Source organism: Leguminivora glycinivorella, chromosome 8 (assembly GCF_023078275.1).
Source record: "Leguminivora glycinivorella isolate SPB_JAAS2020 chromosome 8, LegGlyc_1.1, whole genome shotgun sequence".
NCBI classification, from domain to species: Eukaryota; Metazoa; Arthropoda; class Insecta; order Lepidoptera; family Tortricidae; genus Leguminivora; species Leguminivora glycinivorella.
This window is the reverse complement of record NC_062978.1, coordinates 12,501,281-12,510,657: the sequence shown is the minus strand read 5'-3', so window position 1 is coordinate 12,510,657 and position 9,377 is coordinate 12,501,281.

The following is a 9,377-nucleotide window of genomic DNA, read 5'->3' as shown; positions in this document are numbered from 1 at the left end:
GTCTATAGGTTACGGTAACCGCTTTCCATCAGGCGGACCGTATACCTGTTTGCCATCGACGTGGTATAAAAGAAAAGAAAAAAAAAACTATTTTCTCCATACTATACTGAACTGTCAAGTTGTCAACCCATGTACATCAGACTAACAGCGCCCTCCTGACAATAGTCATATATTTTTGGTCAGCGGGCCGATTTTTGAGTCTCACGCGTTCGAATTCAGAAAATTGTCACTGCAAATAATAGGCAAGTCACCGTTTTCAACCGGTATTTTCACAGAACTTAATTTAGATAGAAGAAACAAATTTATATATTTGTATAGGGGCCGAGCTTGTCAAATTTTGTACTGAAGTTGATTCTTGCCTGTAATTTTAAATATGTCTCAGGCTCTTGATTGTTCATAATTTTTGTGTTGTTGCAATTGAATATCACGTAACGAGGCATTTTTTATGTTTTGGTTGACTTCAACTTACAAAAATTGACGCCCGAAAGCTGCAAGCTGCGAGTAAAGACGGACAACTCAGTGGATTTCACTGAGTTCATTTGACACGCTAAGTAGATACGTTTGCTTGATCTATGGTATATATGACATCTGTGGGTATTTTAGTGACAGTGAGACTCAAAAATCGGACCCCCTTTAATATGGTACACTATTTTTGATTAATACCTTTTTAAGCAGAAATGGAGTTTACAAAGTTGCAAAAGACAACATTGGTAACACTTACCGTGTCCGCAGTCTTACCGAGATGGAGTCACGCTCCGCGGACGTGGTTTTAGAATTTTGCGCCACCAAGATACCGCACAGTGGAGTTAAAAATTCAATGTTTCGGGACGTACACTCGTCATTTACCTACCTTGTAAAACGAATAAACATATTCTGCTACAAGTTTGAGTATGTGAACGTAGGCGATACTTTTAGCTATTGGACGGAGTGGACGGTAGAATTTTGATATTAATATCTTGAAAGTATAGGATGTAAAATAATTTTCGTGAATTTGAGACAAATTTAAATATACGGATGAACTAACGTTAAAATCTTGAAATTATTTTAATGGCAGAACAAGACGAGGCTTCACTGAAAGTTTTTCATCAAAACTTATAAACTTTACTAATTGGCAGAAATCTATTTATACCTCTATTAAGTTAGTAAGTACCTACAATAGTGCTAGTAGCTGCGATAGTGCTAGGCGAATTTATCAATAAATTCATTCATGATTTCTCCATGCAATATTGCAGCTCACTGTACGTAATACCTAATTTATTCACCTAATGTTAATGTATTCCTGGTAGTACGTATCAAACTAAGTAAGATTTCCCAGAAACCCCTGAGGTTGCCATGAACTACTATAAGTTGGAAATTGATTTGATAGATAATTGTGTAGATATTTTTCAGAATAAGGGCCAGTTGCATCAACCAAATTTAACAGACACATCATCGTCACGCAGCAGACGTCTATGAAACTTCCCATACAATAAAATTTAACGAACGCTTTAAAGGTGACAGACAGTTTGATGCAACCGGCCCTAAATCTGTGGATGTGCACGGTCGGCCACAGATTGTCATTTTAAATAGATAACAACATAGGTCGCTTCATTTTTTTGCTTGCTCTAGTGTCCCACTGGCTGGGGCTCTCTTTTCCTCCACTCAACCCTATCGCTTGCCCATTCCCATCAATTCGGATAAAATGTGTTCAAATCGTTGCACCATCCCTCTTCAGTCTGCTTGCACCTTGAGCTACACCATATATGGTAGTCCATTAAATATTAATATAACTTATTAAAATAAGTGAATTTTTTTTTCGAATATCCGAAACACTGTTGTCCAGTGATGGGCAAGATATACAAATAAGACATAGTTTCTTACTAATGTCACTGTACAGAAAAGGCGCGAACCTTGCAGAAATAAAGAGAAACAGCACTCACTTACGCTCATTTCCTTTTCATGATAACGCCGTAAAGCAACAGTAATCTCAGACAGGAAAATGCGTATTTCAAAGTTTACTTGGGTTCCTTTGGCTTACGTCCTCGCTAGAAATAGATAATTCTTGTCTCATATATACGTACTGCATAAGGTATGTATTCCATTAGGTGTCATAAGTGGTGTTATGTTGCAATTAAGCAAATATTAAGACAGTTTGTATGACAGTGAAAAGCATTGAAAACATTCAAATGTCAAATTTACTAGTTAAGAAATAGCATTTTGGTGGGCTATATAAAATCTTATAATTATTGACTCACTACATACTTAACAATTAGTCAGGGAATACCGTATTGTGAATATGCACATCTTGTTGTCTATTAACGGCTAAAAACTACCAAATAGTTTGCAAGCCATTAGTGTCGATGAAACAGGTGTTTATTCAAAAAATAAAGTCGCATATCAAATGACAACTTGACATTTTTGCGAATTAAAAAGTAGATAGATAGATAGATTTCTTTATTTCATGATAAAAATTACACTATAAATTTGCTACATGTCAAAATTATGTTTATCTTCTCATCATGATCGTCAAAAATTACATAATAAATTCCAAATAAAAATAATTGTGTCTCCCAAATGAGGATCGTCATTTACAAAGAAAGAAAATACACATGCCAACACACACTACACTACACACTACACACACTACACTACACACTACACACACTACACTACATCTCCACACAACTAGATCTCCATACAACTTCAATTACAATTTATTTGACCAAGCAATTTACACTAAATGAAACATAGAAAACTCGCTAAACAATACCTACTGTTTTTAAATAAATCTCTACAGAACCCTTACTGAATAATATTGAATAATGCTTTTCTCTTCCCCGACGAGTCACGCCACAAATCTTGACCCTCGTTAGAGCACAAAGAAAGGGTTTTTTCTTTCTCTGATCCACCACCCACTAATTCTGAGACCTTTGTGGGCCTGATTACAGATCGGATGTCAAATTCGTTCGAATCAGCTGCTATCAAACGAATGTAGACCAAATTTTTACGGATATCTTTGGGCCGTGTTGGTGGTTACTGTTTATGTGAACTTAAAATGTAGATCATTGAATTTCATGACTCAGTGTGATTAAACTTGTTAGATTAATTTCGTATGAAAAAATTGTTTTTTTTTCGCTAGAATATTGTGTTACTTAATAACAATAATGAAAATAAATACTGAGAATAATAACGAATCTCATTATGTTATTCTACAAATACATAAATTATAATTACAAAGAATTTCTTAGAAAGCAAGAGGACACTTCTTTCAAATTATTACATTATTTTATTTATCTGAACAAATTAAGTCTTAACCACAAAAACTTTCTTAAATCAAAAAGAAAATAAAAAATCTAATAAAGCCGTTCAAAAACGCAATTAAAAACAACGTTGCCACTTAACGCCAGTTACAAAGGGCAGGGAAAATATAATTAAGCAGTGGATTTTGGAGTTTGCAAATTGTGGAAGATCTTATTTATACGTAACTCGGCGTTCGCTCAGCGAATTTTAATTTTATAATACGGCAGAAGGCATTGTAATTCCACGGGTCTCGGCCCTCGAACATAACTCAAAAGTAGTATGGTCTGAGAAGATAACCGTGCTTCCATTTTCGCAATCGAAACTTTTCTCGTCTCAGTTTTTTAATCTTAAATGTGTTCGCGGTTCGGTAGCCGTTTTAGATTCATGTGGATGTCGTTGGGGTTCTTCTGGATTAATTTCGAAATTACGATCGTGCCAAATGTTACTTACTGCTGCATGTGGCGCAACCATCTAAAGTGGATTTTGCCTTTGTCAGAAGAACAAAGCCGAAATCCACTTTAGATCGCGCGATAAAGCCAGAATGCGTTTTGATTTCTATTTAGCGTCAACGATTGTCACTTCGGCCAGTACGATAGTACTCTTTATTATACTGTGTTTCGGCTAAGCCAGCTGATCTACAATCATCTCAAAATCCGAATGTTAACTATTATCTAAAATAACTCAAAAATTACAATAATGACACATATTGTGCAGCATAAATAAAGATTTCCCAACACTGAGCAAAGATAATAAAAAAGTCTGTCACAAAATTGAAATTCAGCACAATCCTATAATCTCATAATCTTATTTACCTGTACTGTGTAATAATTATGGCTCGTCAGTTTATACTTAAGTAAAAACGTAGCACTTTAATCTTTTAGAGATTTCGTTTAAGCTTTACGAAGGTTCTTTCAAAGTTGTCTTGGATCGTCAACCACTTTCAAGAATTTTGTGTCTCCTTGAACATTATAGGTATTTAAACTATGACAGTAACTAGAACCTACCAAGTAGTTAGTGGTTTTTTAAGCAATGAATCTTCTGTGAGGTTTTATGTGAAAACGGATCTACACGGTGTAATTAGAAGTCTAAAATGTTATATTATGTATAAACTTTTCTGGATTTCACCTACGTTCAGAGTTATAAGCATTTAAAAAAATTACTATTACTTATTATTATTTCTCAGAAGACAACACTGTTTTGATGACGATGACGCCGTTATCGGACATAATCTAACTACCTCTATCATCGTTGATAGACATTCAAAAGTGACTCGTTGCAAAAAATAATTGTATTTTTTTATTTTAAGTGCCAGTTTTACGAATAACATTTTCTTTATATGTAAAAATACATACAAAAAAAACTAAAAAATACATAAAAATAATTTTTTTCGCGAAATTTGCTTGACGTCATATAACATTTTATCTTTATTTTGCCTTCAGAAATACGTAGTTAAAATTATCTGGTTTCCTCATGTTACACCGTGTATACGTGTTAGTTTCGGTGATGAGAAAGACATATCTATATTTAGTCCGACGTCCCTGCTTATCTTTCACGCCTCAGCTCATAAGTTTCTTCGCTACTTATTTTCTTCCTTTAACAACTGAGTCGATGCTCGATGTTTACAAAATTATTGTTTCGCCTATTTCCTTCAGAGCATTTCCTGCGAGCGGCATCGTTTATTTCCACGAAAGTAATCCACTTGGTGCTGTTGTCTGTATCCCCAAGTTGAGGTAACAGGCTTACACTGAAGTGAAACATCGTGAAACTAATAGGTATTGCATAAACCTGTACTGACTACTTATGACTACGGCCTGATTCAAACTTTAATATTATTATATATACAGTCGAGTTCATAAATATGTGTACATTTTTTCACCGTATTGCAACGAGTTAAGGTGAAGACATGTACACATATTTATGAACTCGACTGTACGTCATGAGTTTAGATACCAACAATAAATATTTATGTCAGTATCAAAACGTTTTTTAGGAGAACAAGTGGACACAAAGTTCTTATATATTTTCCAACGACCACGATCTCCTTTAAAATCAAGTTAAGCGGGAGTCTGACTCGCCATTCTAGGGTTCCGAAGATATGAAATTATTATTTATTTAAATTTTTTACCGTTTTTTTATATTTTTTAAAACACCATATTATAATTAAAATATCATACAGATATATCTAATCTACGGAAAGTACCCTGTTAATTATGATTCTCGTAATAGCCTAGAAATACACTTTCTATGGTTATATTTTCGCGTTAAAGTAGAAATTTCATATTTTCACTTTCAATGGTCTGAATATTTAATTTCATTTAATATTCGGGACGGACAACAAAGTGTTTATTCCTTTTAAAGTTAAGAATCCTTAAACGAGAAAAAGGAACTTACTGATATCTACTACAATCGCCATCCTAAATACTTACCAGTTACCACCAAAAGACAAACACGGCACAACGGCGATGAACAAAAGATTTCGAGTTGAATACGACGTTAATCGCGGCTCGTATATGTATATTAAACACACAAGTTCTGTTTCCGATGTACACCAGTAATTACCTACCGAAGCTCATCCACTTAGCGGCATCCTGTGGAATTAATACTCCCCATGAGATGTCAGTTACGTGCGACAGCGGAATATTCGAGAGTTAAACTATTTATAAGGTGCACCGGCATAATTTTGAGTGGGAGGCAATTACAACTAATCGAAATATTATCCACGTTTTAAGTATTAACTAGTAGTATCACACGTGGCACGCGTGTTTATAGAACACATATGACATTAGTTAATAGTGATTGGTTGAAATGCCGCGGTGCACCAATATTAGTATTTTATACAATCGTGATATATTAGGCCATTAATACTAGTAAATGGGCAGTTCATGTCTTTTTTATTATTATTTTAGATATCCCAAAACTCCTGATTTAGTGACTTGGACTAACCCCTGGTGCGTCGAAATTAGGCATCTTTATTAATATAATCGCATATTGTGCCAGGGACTCTTCAACGCAGAGAGCGTTTCGCCTAGTGGCTCATACAGGTCATATTAGTGAGTCATGTTACTTGTACGTAGATTTTAAGTGTTACAAAATAAATACAGTCACTTTTATGGGACTAAAACCCGTAATGGCAATTTATGCAATCATGCTGCAATAGAGAGCTTTTCAGTCGAGTACCGTGTTCAGACTACGTATCTTGTTGAGTGGCATGAGTAGGTAAGTCCTTTTTCAGATTATTTTATCCGATATCGGATGTTGGAAGGATTTCAATGGAAAAAATCCAAGATGGCGCCTGTAATGTAGGGCATATCGGTCCTACATCCGATTTCAGATTGGATAATGTGAAAACGTACTAAGGTACCAACTGCCATCGTAGCAATTTTGCATCAGATCGAGTCTTTTCCGTTTTGCCTCTGGCTAACAACTCCATAATATTGTTCACCGGTTCGTGTCGATGTTCAAGTGCGAAATACTTAAATACCAGCCAATTATTGAGGTCGGGAATTTTTAATATGGCATTTTACCTACGCAAAACTCTGAGGAGACGACGCCGCTAAGATATTGCGGAAGGTCTACCGCGAAAAATGTTCGGCATCTAGCCCCTTTGTACATTCTTACTGTGTGTCAGGGAAGCAACTTGCCGAACGAGATTCGAACTAGGCCACCCTGTCAACAAACAGCTTTGATGCATCAATGTCATAATCAAAACATCTGAAAAAACTGTTTAAGACATTCATATTATGCAATAGAACCATATAGAGAACTATGACGAATCTATTCTGACGGCAGCATATTGAATTGACTCACTATTTGTGCGCATCACTAGCTGGCTGGCCAGCTGCCCACTTGACCCGTCAGATGAATGACGTATCAACGTCATTCATTCATATGTGAAAAACCTAGATTGCATGCAAGCAAAAATATTTAAATCAATTTGTAAATAATCCTACATTCATACCATCGTATAACGCTCTAACCAAAGCGCATTAAAAATTACGACTACAAAAATATAATGGAAACTTGCCTTTCAAACAAAAACACTGCCGCTGTGACCCCTGACTTGTAAGTTATATATAATTATGATTATATTTTTGTATTTATGTAGATCGCTAATTTATTTAGTAGTAAGGAATATGTACTAATAGCTACAATACACCTAATCATAATCCCTAAAGTTAGTCCATCTAAGAATCTGAGCAATGAATCTGAAATATGTTTCATAAGTATAGCCCATCCCTTACGAAAGAAGTACTTAAAGGGTATCTTTTAACGGCGGATTACGCTCGAGCTCGACCTAATTGAATATTTCCCACCAACGAAAAACAATCCACTATTTTTATCACAAATTCGCCCCGACACCTTCTTTATCTCCCAAATACCCATAAAAATAGGGGATGAACCAAACAACTCCATAACGTCTTGCAGAATGACTTAGTCAGTGGAGAGCTATAAATAAGGCCCGAGCACACACGATAAGCGAGGATCTATTGGGCTTATAAACCACTTGGTGAACGTGTATGGACCGGTGCCCTTATGTTTACGATTTATGATACACCTGCGGTGCGTTTTAAGACCAGCGTTCACCGCCACGTTGGTAGTATTGTGCTCTGGCAATTCAAAGAAATTCGGATAGAACATGAGTCAATGGCGTACGGCATGAGAGAACTCAGCCATTACTTATTTATTAAGTTATAGTATTTTATGCAACAGGCGTTTAAAGGAGGTCAAAAAAGACGAGTGGCGTGGGTAACAATTTGAGGCGAAGCCGAAAATTGTTATTGAGACGCCACGAGTATTTTTTGACTCAGTTAAACACCGTTGCATACAATACTTTTTCTACGACCATGCACTTAGTTTTTAATAGTTTTCTTGAATAACTTTCGTGAAATTCACACTGCTTCCTGTATTTTGACGCAAAGGTTTGCACTGTCAGCTCGGCTGCCCAGCCTTTCCGCGCACTCGCGCAGTGTCGTTATAAGGTGTTGCCATGGTTACAGAGCCAAACAATGCGTTTTCAGTTTTTTCGATACTGCGCGCATGCGCGGAAAGCCGGCGGACGCTGGCTTTGGGGAATAGACCTTTATGTAGGGCTTTAAAGATCTATGCACGACCCTGTAAATGACGAATAACAGTTCGGGAGTAGAAAAAGAATTAAAATGCACAAAAAACATGATATCCGCGATCCCAAGCAGCTCGCTCACGCTTACGTTTAGTGACAGCGACGAGAAAGACGCGAGGCTAGTGTTTTTTTTAACCTTTAAACATTTTTTTATTTATTTACAGGCGTATCTTCGTCTTTAAATTGATGTATTCAATTTCGTGTTTACCTATTATACCGATTGTAGAGGATTAACACATTTCAATTTATCGCTCCGCCGCGTATAAAGAACTGATCAAACCATTTTCAGAAACCAGCACTGGTGTGAGGTGATTAAAAAAATACCTGTCGCCTATCGAAGCGCCCAAATTAATTTCTGAAAGCCGATGCGTCGAACATTTAATTTGTTTAATTGAAACGCTTGAGCGTGCTCCGTTGAAAAAGGTCACAGTTTTTGTACTAAATTAATACTGCTGGGATAATTTTGAAGTTTCGCGCAAAATTGCGAAAGCACTTGGTATTTTAATTCCAGTTGGGCCGGCCCGCATATTTGACGGGACTGTCGGTAACATTTTGAATTTCCCTGCTGCCTTGCTAAATTTCCAGGGAATGAAGATACAAAAAATTCTGGACTACATATTCCTGGACTGAGGTATTTAAATAAGTTTTTAGGATTAGTAAGAATGCAGGGCTATTTTATCCAGGATTGTATTTATTTGTTTGAAAACTATATATCAATGACATTACAGATAAATCCAATGCGTCATGGAATTAAATTTAAAAGACAGTAAATAAGAACATTAAAAAAAACATTACAAACAATAAAAGTATTACAACTGAACAATTGATTTGGGCGATGCGATGACGGAACAGCGTGGCTCCGTTGCGTCGTTTGCCCCGGTGTACAGTAGAGTTTGGCAGGTTGTCCCGGAACCGCCGAAAAACCACACCTTTCGGCCAGAAGTCTGCGCTCACGATGGTGTCCTGCAGCAGCCGCGGC